This window comes from Varanus komodoensis, unplaced genomic scaffold (assembly GCF_004798865.1).
Source record: "Varanus komodoensis strain SLA01 unplaced genomic scaffold, ASM479886v1 scaffold4, whole genome shotgun sequence".
In the NCBI taxonomy this organism is placed as follows: domain Eukaryota; kingdom Metazoa; phylum Chordata; class Lepidosauria; order Squamata; family Varanidae; genus Varanus; species Varanus komodoensis.
Window position 1 is genome coordinate 19,447,266 of NW_025335941.1, and position 15,774 is coordinate 19,463,039.

The 15,774-nt window shown below is 37.1% G+C and overlaps 1 non-coding gene across 1 annotated transcript; it reads right to left on the reverse strand.

The window, feature by feature from the left end:
- Window positions 1–15,426: 15,426 nt before the first annotated feature.
- Window positions 15,427–15,530, reverse strand: LOC123029605. The gene has a single exon (XR_006415959.1). It is a non-coding gene; the product is annotated as a U6 spliceosomal RNA (small nuclear RNA).
- Between the last annotated feature and the right edge of the window lie 244 nt (window positions 15,531–15,774).

The following is a 15,774-nucleotide window of genomic DNA, read 5'->3' on the forward strand; positions in this document are numbered from 1 at the left end:
GTTCTTAAATGTTCAGACCTTTTGGTCCCTGTTATTAATCTGGCTGCTGCATTTTACATATGCTGCAGCTTCTGAACATTTTCAAGGGCAACCCTATATCCAGCACATGGAAGTAATCTGATTTAGAGCTTATATTACTGCAGTGTTTAAAAAAACCTCCAAAACCTTAGTTTACACCTAAGTACACTGGGAGAAGAATCAATGGTAGCTTTGAAAATACAATAGTCACTGCCAGTAAGATCCATCACTAACACTGATCTGAACTCATTTGTTTATGCTTATGAATGAGCTGAATTTCCCAGAAAAGAGATTCTTGAATTATTGTCTAGTTATTAATTACAGATTGGTTTTCCACCAACATCTGTCAGAGACGTATATGTGTGGGAGTTTGTTTTATTTATTTGTTTATTTATGTATTTTGCTTTTTACCAAGCTCCCTTTCCAGTTTAATTTCCACTCTGAGGAACAGTTCAATGAAACCTCAACAGTAGATCAGCACTTTGTGACTTGTGATTGTCTCTGATGCAATGAAGATGCATATTAATGAAGGTATCAATAGGGATTGGATGATTCTACAGTTTGTTGGATTATTCAGATTTTACTTTTCATTAGATGGATCATTCCAATGAAAGTACACTTGAAACAATTTTGGATCTTTTAAAAAGAAAGTTCAAAATTCTTACCAGATATGAAAATATGTCTATTTTAGTCCTTCAATTATTGATTATATCACTTTGTTTTTCAATGCAAAAATGAATCCGCACAAAGAATCAGAGAAACCAATGCTAAATACTCTGTCATTTTGAGGAATTTTTGAAGAAAGCAATAATTAATATATTTCCATACAATAATACCAAGGACACCTGGCAGCTTTCACTGGTTCATTTTGTTTTATGTTTGTTTCTTGTGGCCTTCTCCAACTACTTTCTATTGGAAAATGATAGCTCTTCAATTAAGCCTGCCTGCTGATAAATAAATATTGATTCAGACTTGTCGTATTTGTAGGATACTCTTTTGTGTTTTTGATAATTTTAGGTGTGCATAGACAAAATGAAAATGATTGATGATTATTAATCTCTTCAGGACTTCCACGGAAGAATTTGAGGAACAATAGCGAGAGTCCATCAATATGCTGTTGAAAATATGTTTTCTCTGAGTGTAGTCCAGTAATGTCAATAATGATTAAGTGTCAAGCTGTGGTCAGGGACTGGATGTATGTGAGATGATTCAAACTGACTTCAGAAGAGTGTGAAATAATGTTGATTGGCAGAATCTATGATTTATGAAGGTGTGAAGAAAAAGAATGCATGGATTCTTGTTTGACCAAGGTAGTTTGCATCTAAAAGTTATTGCAAGCCTATTACTTATTGCCAAACTTTTAACTCTAAAAATAACCATTATACTAAAGTCATTTTCATACATAGAAATTCAAAATACTTCTCCTGAGGGGGAAATGTTCAAATCAACAACAGTTCCTTCCTTCCTCAATTTGTTTAATGATTCTTTAATTCAGCTTCTTTTTTTGTGTTTGCCTTTGGCAGTTTAAGAATTCCCAAGCTGAACTTTTGGAGAAAGCTATTTCTAATGTATCCATTGTGCTTTTTGAAAATGTTGTTTAAAGTGTAAATAAAAATGTCTGAGCATGAGATTTTATTGAAGTGATCTAAAAAAAGGAACATTGCCCAATATTAGTAATTTATGAAATTTTCATTTTATTTTTTTCTGGTATCTATGTAGACTTTAGCATATTGTACTTTTAGAACTAACACCCTAATATGTTACAAATCTTTTCCAGCAAAGGTTTATATAGAGGCTGCATGGATGTGGGCAAGGGGAAGGTATGTATAGAATTACCAAATGATGATAGCTGGAAGAGTATTTAAATGACATTTCTAGTTAGTCATTGCTCCTTAGACAGCCTGGTCCTATGTACTCTGGCTCAGAAGTAAATACTACCATATTCATTATAGTTTACTTCCAGTTGAATATGCATAGAGTTGCTAGCTTCGGTTTCTTTTAATCAGCATTTTGATAATGCTTACTGCTTGTTTTGATTTTCCCCTGAATGTTTAAGTCAGTAATACACAGCAATTAAAGCAAAAAAGTTATTATTCTTCATTAGCATGCTTAGGTGGCTAAAGCTTATTCTCTTCAATGGAAATTGAGTATCCTAACAGAATGAAGATTGTAACTGATGCTTTAAATACATTCACATTATTTCTGCATTCATAAGACCTTTGTTGTACTTTCCTAGTTCATTCATGTACACATAAGGATCCCACATGCTTTGTTCTGCATACTAACAGTACAATTATGTTCAGTGGGACTTGCTTTCATGTAAGTGGGCACAGGATTGCTGTCTAAGTGGTATTGGTCTGATTAAATAGTTAACCATTTTGGGTATCAGGTTATTATTGGACTGAATGTTTGCTTATTCACCTAGTTTTACTGAAATCAGCAGTACTGAACCAATAATAATTCTGGCTCACAAACTCTTGTGGCTACATCATCTACTTTCTGAATTGCAATAGTTTTTATTTTATTTATTTTATATTGCGATTTATATCCTGCCTTTTTCCTACAAAGGGCTCAAGGCAGCTTACAGCATTCTCCTCCTCCATCTTATCCCCACAGCAACAACCCTGTGAGGTAGGTTGGGCTGAGAGTCTGTGACTGGCCCAAAGTCACCCAGTTGGCTCCATGGCTGAGCGGGGACTAGAACCCAGATCGTCTGAGTCCCCATCCCACGCTCTTAACCACTACACCACACTGGCTCTCCTTCCTTCCATGTAATGTAGACATTCCTTTAATCCATAGTTAGATGCATTTGTCATCCAGCAGATGGCTGGCAAGTTAATGTTTCCCAGAAGTATACTTTCCTGTAGCATTTGTGACTGTTGGAAGCTGAAAAATTGTTGGGCACTGAATTTCCATACATGTAGGTGCCTATGTGTCTGTGGTGATTAGTTTGCAGAGAATATGCTTGATGGTGGAAACAAAAACAGAACCTCCAATGCATGTGATCCTGAACACTTATATTTGCTGCTTCATATGTGTTAAAAGGAATTTATCCCAATTCCTCTTCCATTTGCAACCATTCACACAATATCCAACACACTTGTCAAAAGACCCTAACCCCTGGAAGAGATTTGTCAGGTGGGTCTAGAAGGCCACAAAAGAAAGGTAAGGTGAGACAGATGTGAAAATGAAGTCTGATTCATACTCTTGGATTGTAATTAGAACACATGCTGTTAAAGGTAGCACATTGTCCTTTGGAAGCTGTAGAAAAACTGGATATTTAATGAAGAACCAGTTTCCATCTGAAGGAAAATGGGAGAAAGAAAGGAAAGTAGGACACAGGGGGCAGGGACTGAGCTGATTGGAAGGTGGTAAGAACCTTGAAGACCTTCTGTATAGCAGGGCTCCAATCAAAGATCTGACAAGCTGTGTCTGCAAATGTTGAGTTGAAGGAAATTTAAGTGCCATCCTAATGAAGCTATGTTGAGCCAGAGATTATGTGTGCATTTACTCAGAAAAAAAATCTTTCTCTAATCATTAGTTATACTGTATAATGTCTTGCTCCTCTATTTCCTGCTACATGCATGTGCGTGCACATACACACACAGTTTAATTCCACATTATCCCAAATCAAGCCAAATACAAACATGAATGCAAGTTTTGAGCTATAACAGAAAGTGTTGTACACTATGCACTTCTATGGTAGGCAGGCATTCACAAGTATAACAGAACAGAAGAACTGTACAAGAAGTTCCCTGATGGAGATCTATGCTCCTAAAAATATGGAAGATAGTGGGTCCTGCAGAAAGGATGCAATGGAAGGGGAAGATCCAATGTGGTACTCTCTTCTTATCATCTAACTGTGTGGAGGATTTAGAATACCCAAATGGAGGCTTAGAGACCTTTCTTTCTTCCTAACATCATTTAATATGGCCCATATGCATGATCATGTATGTGAGTGAAGGTAAAGTTAACTAATGTTAACTTATATTTTAAAGGTTTTACTTATAATTTTGTTATTTAAAATTATATTTTATTCTTAGCCACCTTTTTAGGGAAAATGTAAGATACAAACACAGTGTCCAATTCATAACTACTGCATTTCACTATAAATACTGTTTACAAGCAACTACATTTTCTTTCTTTCTCTCTCTCTCTCTCTCTCTCTCTCTCTCTCTCTCTCTCTCTCTAATGCTCACCAAATCCTAATTAAATTATATATATTCACTATTTTGAATATGTTACCTTCCAATTAAAGTCCTAGGAATACCTTGTGGAAGGATGAAATGCTAAAGGTTGAGGAAGCCACTTTAGTTCCCAAATGCTTTCTTCCTGATAAAATTAATTGGCCATGAATTTGTTAGTAGTCAAGCCTTGAAGTGGGATGAGACTGGAGCACAGGTACATATTATCTTAATGAACTATGATGTGTGAAACGAATCATAGCCTTGTCAACAAGAGAATAGTGAATTATATACTGTTCATGGTTGAAAGGCGAAGTGATGAGCAGACGGTGCAGTTTTGTAAAAGCTGCCAATTGACATTTATATTTGAAAAGTGCAAAATAAAGGAACTCAAAATGTGTTTATTAAGCAGCAAAGCATAAAAGAGCATGTGGCTTCAGTGCAGTCTTCATGAATCTGGAGTTCTTTGTTGAGTGTAGGGCAAGCTTGAGTGCCTTCTACTTTGGTTAGGTGTACAATCATAAAGTCAATTCTCTCTCACAGACTGACATACGTTTGACATTAATGCAATTCATCTGAACTCATAATGGGTACAAGATGCATGGATCTGAATGATCGCTGTAATAAATTGCTACTATTGGGAACTTAAGCTTGATGTTTAAAATGCTTAGATGCCATTATCATGTCTTTCATATTACATTTTTTTTTAAATCATGTCAAGATAAAAATTACTTGAGGGAGGTTTGTTCAATCAGTATAACGAGTGCTGCTTGGAATTATTGAGAGCAGTTCTTCAGTAAAATCCTATACAGTGATGATGATGATCATAATGCAGGTTGGCTGAAAAGACCAGAGTTACACTAGCTCATATTGGTTCAAACTTCAAAAAGCTAGGGGAAATCATTCGGGCACACATTTTGCTTAACATACTTTTTTTCAAGCAATTTTCCAAATTTAATGCATTTTTATCATCATTTTCACTAATGCACTCATCTGGATTTCACTTTTCCTGAATGTACACTACTTTGGATTATTTTTTTTTTCCTTTGGCATATCCATCATAACATTTAGAAAAGTGAAAATTATGAAGGATAAATTATCTAAAGGAAAATTTCAGTTCACATATTTATTCAAACAGACAAGAGACCGCTCCAGAATCTGTTTAGACAGTGAGCAGTATATGCATATGTTGCAAATAAAATGTGAACAAAGCCATGTTGTCTGCATGACTGTCTTCTGAAGCATGGAAAAAGGGTGTGTGTCTGGGAAAGCGGAGTGAATTGGGAAAAGATCGAGTGGAGAGATTATGTGTTTATAATATATTTATGTTATTGTTGTTTTTAATTGCAGGGTGTATTATCATTGTTGCTGCCTCTGTTGTTGTTGTTGTTACAATATTGCATTTATATCCCACCCTTTATTCCTCTTGTGAGTACCCCAAGATGGCTTACATAACTCCATTTTTGATGTTTCTTATTGTTAAGTGCCCTGAGCACCATGTTCTTGATAGAGAAACAGGATATAAATAAAGAAATAAGATGCTGTGTGTTTATATCTGTAAATGTTGGGGTGGTTGGGAGGGGAGTTAGAAGGCTATGCGTATGAGAAAGAAATTGTGTGAGGATATGGCTGTGTGTGTGTGAAAGGGGAGAGGGAGAGGTGGATGCTGGCCCTGGACATGAATGCCATCCATGAGTGGGCATCACCTTTGGCTATATACATGTCCCATTACGCAGAAACAAAGAGGAGCCCCACCTTTGTTTTTAAATGTGTGAATCAAGAGTATGTTTATGATGCTTGGGCAAATTGAAAGCCCATGGAAAATGGAATACATTTCACTGTGTCATGAATTTGGGTCTTGCAAGGGCTCAGATGTTTTTCCCTTGTCACCCTACCCAGAACACATGGCAAGAGAAACTATTTTAGTGTGTTAATTTCCCCTACTAGAAATATAATATAAACCACAGATGAGGTATGAATGCATCATCATCTGTATCAGAATAGTAGTAACATCAGACTCTGGATATATCTGGATATATCCATTTCCGTTTGTTATGAGTCGTCCAGAGAGCCCATGGGCTATGGGGTGGCATAAATGTATAATAAATAAATAAATAAATAAATAAATAAAATTCAGATAAATATTCACTCAGCTTCAAACTGTGTTGATAAAACTCTTGAAGTGCAGAGAAATTTTGTAACACTAAGTCTATATATGCATTCCATCTGTCTGAAATAAATAGACAATATATATGTTTTCAAATATGGGTAAATTTTTATATGGGTAGATTTAACAATTGTTCATAGACAAGAAAATTCTCTTTCCCCAGCACAAAGCACACACCTGGGAATTTTTTTCCCTAATGATGTACAGGTTAATGTAAGGAACATTGCTAAGATCCATAGACATCATCTGAAGGACCATAGAATAGTTGGCATTCTCATCTCTGGGGCCAGAGACCTGGAGGTGAGAATCCTGGTGCCCTCCCGCCCACCCCTTCACAGCAGGCATGGAAAGAACTGCCTGCTCTCTGTCAGGAAAACAACCTCAGAGAGAGGAGAGGTCAGGTGGCAAACATGGGGAGAGACTGAGAGGCCAGGAAACAAGCTATCCTGCAGCCACTCTCCTGCCATTTGTCTCTCCTCCTCCAAGATGCTGTCTTCAAATGCTTAAATGAGTGATTGAGCGGTTTATTGTCTGTGGGGAATGTGGGGCAAATGACACAACTTTTTAAGATCATCAGGAGAGCCAATCTGGAGCAGGCCAGGGATCCATCTACGGCAGCATTTTTGTCACATGGTGTCATCACAGCTGCAGACAGGAACTCACAAGCAGGACAAGATTGCAACAGCATCTTCCAACCCACATTCCCTAGCAGCTAACGTGGATAGGTACAGGAACGCTGGAGGTAACATTTTGCTGTGAGGACCATTGATAGCCTCTCCTCCCATCCATCTTTGAAAGCCCTTTAAATTGATGGCCGTCCCTACATCTTGTCCTTATCTGACTATTATACATGCTTTCTACTCTGAAAAAAACTTATAAAGGAGTATATAAATAAACAATTGTATCAACATGTTTCATCTGTATGACTTATTAGGAGAATATAGATTCTTTTGTCAGAGAAGCTATGTAAAGAATCTAAAATAGGGGAAGTCTGCAATAATAGACAAAAAGGTAGTGAGAATAAATCTTCAAGGAGTGCATAAACATATGGCACCACACATTTTGAAATTCTTTGTGAGCTACAAGTAAGAACAATGGACATATATACAATAAAAGACTATTAAAATATGCTAATTATAAGAAGCCTTAGTGCAGTATGTTGCATTCCAGTGTATAAACTATATAACTCTCTGAATTGTCAATTTCAGCTCAGATCACAATTTGGCTGTTGGCATATGGTCCAAGCTTCTAGGATTCCATAGCAACTAGAATACTTTTCATCTGATGAGCACAATCTAAATATTACCCCACAGTAAGTATACTTTTTTGTTTTAGAGTTTTGTTCAAAGCTAATTAAAACTTTCTGTAGCTGTCAAACATAACCACATCATCTTTATTTAGGATATATATATGGTTAATGAGGCTTATGTTCAAAGAGGAGTGTTCTGAATAAGCCTGTTTTATGAAGAAGCTAAATCTCATTTATCCTTTGTTTTGGTGCTTCATAAAGCAATGCAAGCATTCTTTCTTGCCTTCTATCTCTCAAAAATGTTTTTCAAGTCACAGAGCACATTTCTTAATTAAGCAAATATTCTGGATTCTCTCCTAAAATCCCTGTGGGATTCCTTTAGTCTATTATGGTTAGGAAAAGATTAAATATTACCCTCTTAGCCTTCTGAAATCTATAATTTCAAAAAGAACAAAGTTGTGGTTGTTAACAGATGACCTATGTACTGCATAGTACTCTCTTCTTTCTCTTATAATTATTTGTGGGTTTTGTTGCTTGTAACAGAAGCCAGCCCAACAGAAAAGACATTCGTTCTGAAGAATGATTTTCAAAGAATTGCATAGCTATGATTTCTCCAAGTAGATGGTGCCAAGTATATTAATAAAGCAAGAAAAAGGATCATCTTCAGAAGATATCACATCTCTGTCATTCCCTCTGTTGGAATCTCAATGTGTGCACCGAAGTGACAATGAGGAAATATAATCCTTTCTATGAAATCATTCAATCAATAATGTTGAAGCAAATCTTCAGTGGAGTTGCTATGGCAATCTATGGCTCCTGTACTATGTCACTTTTTACTCACGGAAGCTTAGAGTATCTTTTTCTGTAATGCATAAAACTTGACTGTTGAAATCAGAGAAAACTCTGGGCAGTCAAAACGACCCCAGATGACAGACAGCTGAGGGAACTATGCCCAGACTTTGACACTGAGTTGTGACAAGACTGTCCCAGTAATAGAGACTATGAAAAATAATTTGGACTTGGTCACTCTTTTTATGTGATGGCTAGAGTATTGGAATGGAGATGAAGCTTACTGGGTGACACTGGGCAAGACACTCTCAGCCTAACCTGCCTCAAAGGGTTATTGTTGCTATGAGGATAAAATAGAACTATGAAGGCTACTTCGAATTCCTCACGAGAGGAAGCAAGCTGGAATATAAATCCAATCTATAATGATGCATATACTTGCAATATGATGATGATGGTGGCAGTGATGGTGGTGATGATGATGCATTTAACACTGAAATAGCTCCATTTAGATGCCTTTGCAATGCAGATCCCAAGAAGTCATGCAGCATGTATATAATTGTAATCCTTATCCTAATTTCCCCAGCAGTCCCCACGAATGTCCAATGCAATCTTAAACAGAATCATAAGATGCTTGTTTATAAATAGGAGAGCATCAGAATGATGTGGAAAGTGGTACCTTCTCTTTCCCCCAACACCATGTCCTACTTTTCCAGTTTTGGAATGCTGATATAGATCAGCAGTGCAGCAGCTTGTCATGTGACCATGATCATCATTTTCTTCCCTGGTGTCATAGCATTTGAAATATATAGTGAAACTGGTTGTACCAGATGCCAGATGTTATATGCAGGATAGTTGTAGGAATATCGAGCTCAGACTGGAGACTTACCTTGGGTTCCCACTAAGGTGTCCATGGTGGCCTCTTCTGTGGAACCTCTGCTGTTGCTGTTTTCCTTAGCTTGGCGAAGGTTAAAAGAAGGTAGGGATAATTATCTACCTCTGGAGGGGAGGCACTTGAAATAAGCAATGGAATAGATTTCAAACTGTGATGCATGCACTGTGTGTATCCACTGCATATGTGTATAGTAACCCATGTATTCAAGCCCTGTTTTCTCTTCCAACCCATGGAGGCTCATGGACCTAATGTTGAGGAGCAGTGTATCCAGTCCATGCTTAAATGTTAAAGAACTTTCCAATACCAAATTTATCAATGTCATAACTTATCCCAGAAGGAGATAACTATTGGGTGCTCCCAAATGTATGGGTTAAGGAACCCATACATTTCTGTATCATACCTTCCAGGGTTAGCCAGCTAATGCAAGAAACATTGTACTTTAAGATCCTATCATACTTATTTACTGACAATAAGTATGTATGCAACCATTTTTAAAGCAGTATATCTGATCAGCCTTAAAAGTAATTCTAAGAGAGAAGACTCTGAAGCTACAAAAGTAAGGCTAAACCTGGATTCTAATAAACATTTCAGTTGCTCATATTGTTATTTGCCCACTGTGGACAAATTGATTTGGCATGAGAGTGGAAAATCACGAAAGTATCATCAGTGCTCAGTGTCTGAAGGAATCCAAACATGTTTCTTATGCATTCCCATCCACCATAGAACAATTTCTTACCTAGTTTTAAATCTAGCTTTCCCCATGAGGTAAATTTAACATAGGGAACCAATTGAAACTATAGCTGATATGCTGTTGTACACAACACAGCAATTTTCATATATTGAGGAGCAAGGGTCCAGAAAAACTCTACTCTTGATGAAGAACACCAAAATGTTTTAAAGTCATGAGAAAACTCTAATATAGAGCAAGATCAGGAAGATCAAATCCTCCCTCTTTAATCAGAAGTTGCATTATTTCCAAACATACTCATGGTGCAATGGAATTCATTAAACATCATGAAACAAAGCAAAATGTTTTGGAAAACATAAAAAGAGTAATCTCACATAAAGCATACACAGCTTAGGGTATAATATTTCCCCAAGTGAATGTGTTTGCACATTCACAGACTCGGCTACAAATATATCCTACTAGCTATACCACATTTATCTCACTAATCAGTTTATCAAAGTTTAACTTAAAATTTGAACTCTATGTCTGGGGTAGGTAAAATGGTCTGGGCAACACTGATGGTCATAGGAAACTAACAATACATCATGGTGGACATTATCTCTGACATTCAGTTATTCAGACTTTGGCCAGTTAATTGAAAAATCTGACTAAGCACTATAAAGTGTCAATCAACTGCATCAAAGTAGGCATTGACGATTGAAGTTTCAAACTGAATAGTAAAAATGGGCAGAATAGATACCGGTAGCATTCCATCTTCAAAGTGAAAGGAGGAGCACAAATGTAGCATAAATGTAATGCTACACACACAAACTTGTAAACACACACAAACTTGAACATGCCAGTCATAAAGTTGCCAGGAGCTGCTGCTTTAGGCTTTCAGAGCAGAAATGCCTTGATAACCTTTAAACTACTGCTCGGAATTTCACCCAACCAATGAAAGGCTCACTTCCTTGGCAAACCTGAATCAGGCATTTCAGAATTTAAAAGAAAAGTGATACACTGAGCTGGAGCATGGGTAAAAAGTATAAATCTGTTAGTTTTCAGCACTTTTTAACTCGCTGTATCTGTCACAATTTGGATCAGATCAGTCTGAAATTTTCCACAACTGTTGACCTTATCAAGTATTATGGTTGCCATAGTTCAGGTTATTATCCTTCCAAGTGTCGTGTTTATAAGCAGTAAGATGCTGAGGCTGATAATGAAAGAACCTTTGCGCGTATCTCACCCTAACCAAGGGCACCTGCAAGCATCTTTAACTCTCAAGCTTGAACTAGCCCTCTGTTTGTACATTGCATACAGCAGTGGGAATACTTGTGACCAGAGTGACTGCTACTTAGAAAAATGCTTTTAATTATGACACTATGCAATTGACTTGATAGGATATGTGAGCATTATGTCCTGAAACAGCAGGTAAGAAATTGTGGTGGTACCTGGTTGGATGTTGGAGGAGCAGAGGTTTGAGCCTATTGAAACATCTTAGTATTGTTTACATTTAACATTCAGAACATGATTATATATAGGTCACAGGTCTACTGAATATTGCATTTCATTTTTAGATGTAAGAATTCAGCATATATGATATTTCAGAAGTTTTTTAGAATATTTACTTAGACTTATAGTCCATCTTCTTTAAAATTTTGATAAAGTATCAGTATTTTCACATTTCACTGAACTCTTCTCAGCGGTTGCACCCATTTATGGAATGGCCTGGAGCCTGGAATCCACCTGGAGCCATCTTTACAATCTTTTCGACACCAGACTGAAATAGTACTCTTCTTCAGACATTTTTACAACTGATTTTATAATGTTACAATTTCAGGATGTTATTTATTCTTCTTTTAGTTTTAAAATATTTTAGCTTATTGATATTTGATACCTCAGATGCATATTTCTGCTTTATTGTATGCTGTTTTTGTGTGTTTTAAATTGGGTGTTATTTTATGTGAAATGTTGTAATCTGGCTAAAGAGTCTTCAGACTTGTTATGGCGGAATAGAACTTTGAATAAATAAATAAATAATTTTGTGGAATAGCTGCCGCCACCGAGAGAACTGTCATGGTTTCTGACAGTGGCATTTACTGTTTTCTCGTCAAACATTCACTGAATACATAAAGGCAATGGGACGGCTCATATTGTGAAAAATGAACATGTGAAAAACCTTCCTAAATGTTCAGCTTATACATGTAGGAGGTTTTTCCATGCATTCTCAGTTGACCATGTGGAAGTCTAAAGGGGTGGCCGGAGAGTTCCCTGTCTTGAGTAGATCTTGGGAGTGCAGACTTAGTCCCCTCTCCAGAGCTCACTAAACATATAGAGTGCATTAAATGAAGCAGGGCCTGCTGGTTTCAACCCAAAACATTCATTCATCAAATGTCCCTTGCTCCTGGCCTGTTTCCTGCTTCTAACACTTTCTTACCTGAGTTGAAAGGACAAGTAGGACTGCATGGCTAATGGGAGCCTGTAAATTTCTCAGAGGCCTTCAGTGCTTCTATTTCATCTGTTGTGACACCAAGATTACGAGGAAATCAGCTTTCCTGGATGCATAGGGGTTGTTGTTGTTTTTTACTTGTTTTTGCTTTCTGACTGTTCACCTCTCTGAATTCTGCCTAAACATGGAACAGCATACAAATATTGCAAATAGATAATTAATGAATCCCCTTATTTGTTAAAAAAACATCATGCCTATTAAATTATAAGGTATGGGAACCACTGTGCATGAATTGGGTATAATGCTGTGCATAAATGTGACAAATAAATGCACATACTGAATCTGTTGCAGAAAGCACATCAACATATGACTTGGGTAATTCATTACAATACTTTACTTTAGGAAACTTGTAAACTTGATTAATTAGGTAACATTATCTGGGATGGTTTTTGCAAGAGCAGCATATACAGAAGTATTTTCTAAAAACATTGATTGGATGCAAAAGAACTTAAATTGAAATAGCAAAAGTAGAAATGAATTTTACATATATTGAAATCTACATTTATCTATTAATTGCCCAAACCATAAATAAGAGCTACTGTACAAGATTTTTAAAACCTCCACTGGAAAAATGAAAGCAGCAGCAGTGGCAAGAAACAGGCTAAGTTAGTTATGCCACAGAAAATGCAATTATATTACATTGCCATGCTGAACATTATTTCTGGGTTGATGAGAACTTGGTATTCATCCTACTTGTTACATCTGCATGAGGCAGAATTGGGATTTAGCCAATAAGTGTTTATTCAGGCAGCATAGACCTAGCCATATTTACTCAGAAGTAAGTCCATCTGAGCTCAATGGGATATATTCCCTAGTTGGTAATGTGTGCAGACAGATGTTTAACATTAATTCTGCTGGTCTGCCATCATTGTTGATTTATGTAATTGTGTTCAGCACCCTTTGTCCTCTGCTTTTGCCCTTTCCATTTGGTTCATTGCTCAGTTTCCAGTATCATATAATTATGGAATACCATGACTTTAAAAACAGATCCACCCTGCCCAACACTTGATTTGTTTTGGGTCCCATAACCCATCACAGATTGAAATGCACACACATGCACGCACTCACACCGTAATAGAGAAATGCTATTTCATTGTGCATTTCTCAGACTAAGGCTGCAATCCAGTGAGTTGTGCTTTTGATGCCAGTAAGCCTCCAAACTCAGGGGCTTCTGAGCATAAACTGCAAAAGAGGGAAATTGGTGGAGGGTACTCGAAGCTGCCCACCTCTCCTGCTTTTGAAGTCAGCTTGGTAGTCACTTTTGGCTATGGCCCTTTAAGTTTGGGGGGAAGGAAGATGGAGCATTGCCAGAATGTGCTGCATTATGGTGGTCCTGCATTCTTCCTACCCCCGACCTCAGGAACACCCCTTTGCCCTTCTCTGAAGTTGATTTTCTGATATTTGAGAAGCAGCCAGCACAGTCCTTTCTATGCCAGCTCTCTGTGTGTATGTGTGGGGGTGGGGTGAGGGGGGAATCTTAGCACAGGTCCTCGGTCTCTGGATCTGGGTCTTGGATCTGGAAAGCCTAGAGCTCATAGGATTTTTCAGTGAGACATGGAAATGTGTATTTTTAATAAATGTCCATTTAAAGAATACATTTCAAATGAGATTGCAAGTCAGGGAATTTGGAAGCTTTTGTTAATGTTTGGATTTTCAACAGTCTAAGCTGAAGATTTTCAAGCTGAAATATATATGAAATAGCAATTCATATATATTGCTATTTTAAAGATATTTATTTCAAGCCAATGCATGCTTATCACATGATGAGATCTGGGAGACAATAGATGATGAAAGCCCACCGCACAAAAATTCAAGGTACAGTGTCATACTAATGTGGAAATGGGATAAAAATGAAAGAAAGAAAGAAAGAAAGAAAGAAAGAAAGAAAGAAAGAAAGAAAGAAAGACAGAAAGATTTTCCATCCTCAGACCACTTCCATGTGGCACTTTCAAAGCCAGAGAAGACCCTGCTTCTCCTCCATCCTTAAAAATATTCCTATTCACCAAAGACCCAGTGGAAAAAAAAAAAACTTCATTCATATGCTCTTTTGCCACTCAGACATTTTATTATTCAGTAAAGATGTGTTTAAATTTACACTCCAGATTACAAGACTTTTAAGTGGTTAGTGAGATAAATAAGCCTGATTAGCTGAACTTGTGGTGCAATGGGCTCCCCAGAGAGGTCCGCCTGGCACCGTCATTATTTGTTTTTTGGTGCCAGGTTAAGACCTTTTTATTCCAGAGATATTTTAACAAGTTTTAATATCGTCTTTTCTATGTTTTTAACTGCAGCCAGTGTGGGTTGGGAATTTGTTTATGTTATATTTTATTTTATACTGTAAGCCGTCCTGAGGCTCTTTGGAAATAGGATGGCATATATGTATTTTAAATAAATAAATAAATGGTCAGTTCCCCTTGGAGGTGGGTGTGGATTTTTCCTCAAGTTTTTGTATTTCTGCACCCTTAGGGTTCTGCCAGCCCACTGACAGAGCTATTTTGGAGCAGCAACTAGAGACCTAAGATTGTGCTCAGTGCCAGTCCCCCAATAAAAGATCTATATCAAAGGATTATGGAAAGGACCCCTTAAAAAGCATATATGGATGCTGAAGACGTGCCAGTATCTGAACACACATTCAGTTCTTCATGTGTTTGTTGTATTTCCTGGTAGTGCCTGAATGTAATGAATGCATTCATCCCCTGTTAAGCCACAAAGGACAATTCAATTTAATGCAGCCATACCTATGAAAATTTATTTATTTATTTATTTACTATTTGAAACATTTGCTTGTCGCCCAATTTTGCCACAGCACCTCTGGGCGACTTGCAATTACAAGATAAAAGCACAGTAAAAACTCAATAAAAACCAGTAACACATTAAAAAAGAAAATAACAATAAAATACAATCAAAAATATAAAACAAAGCTCTTATGGCATTAGTTATTAAAATATTTTAAAAATATGGAATGCTTCATGAATTTGTGTATCATCCTTGTGCAGGACCATGCTAATCTTCTCTGCATCATTCCAATTTTAGTATATGTGCTGCTGAAGTGAGCGGCCCCAGGTAGAGGAACTATTACATATATTTGGCATCTGGTTGCATTTGCTCCAGTGCTCCACAGCCAACCTGTGAGAGTTCTTTCAGAGACTGAAAAGAAGCACACCAGCTAGGCTGGGATCGGGGAACAGTGTTCCTATGGAACATAAGGAATTGCCCCAAAGAGCTACAATTTGACATTTATCAGGACGGAGACAGTTGCTCATAGGAATTTGTAGGCCACTAGTGAGCAGGAAGTACAG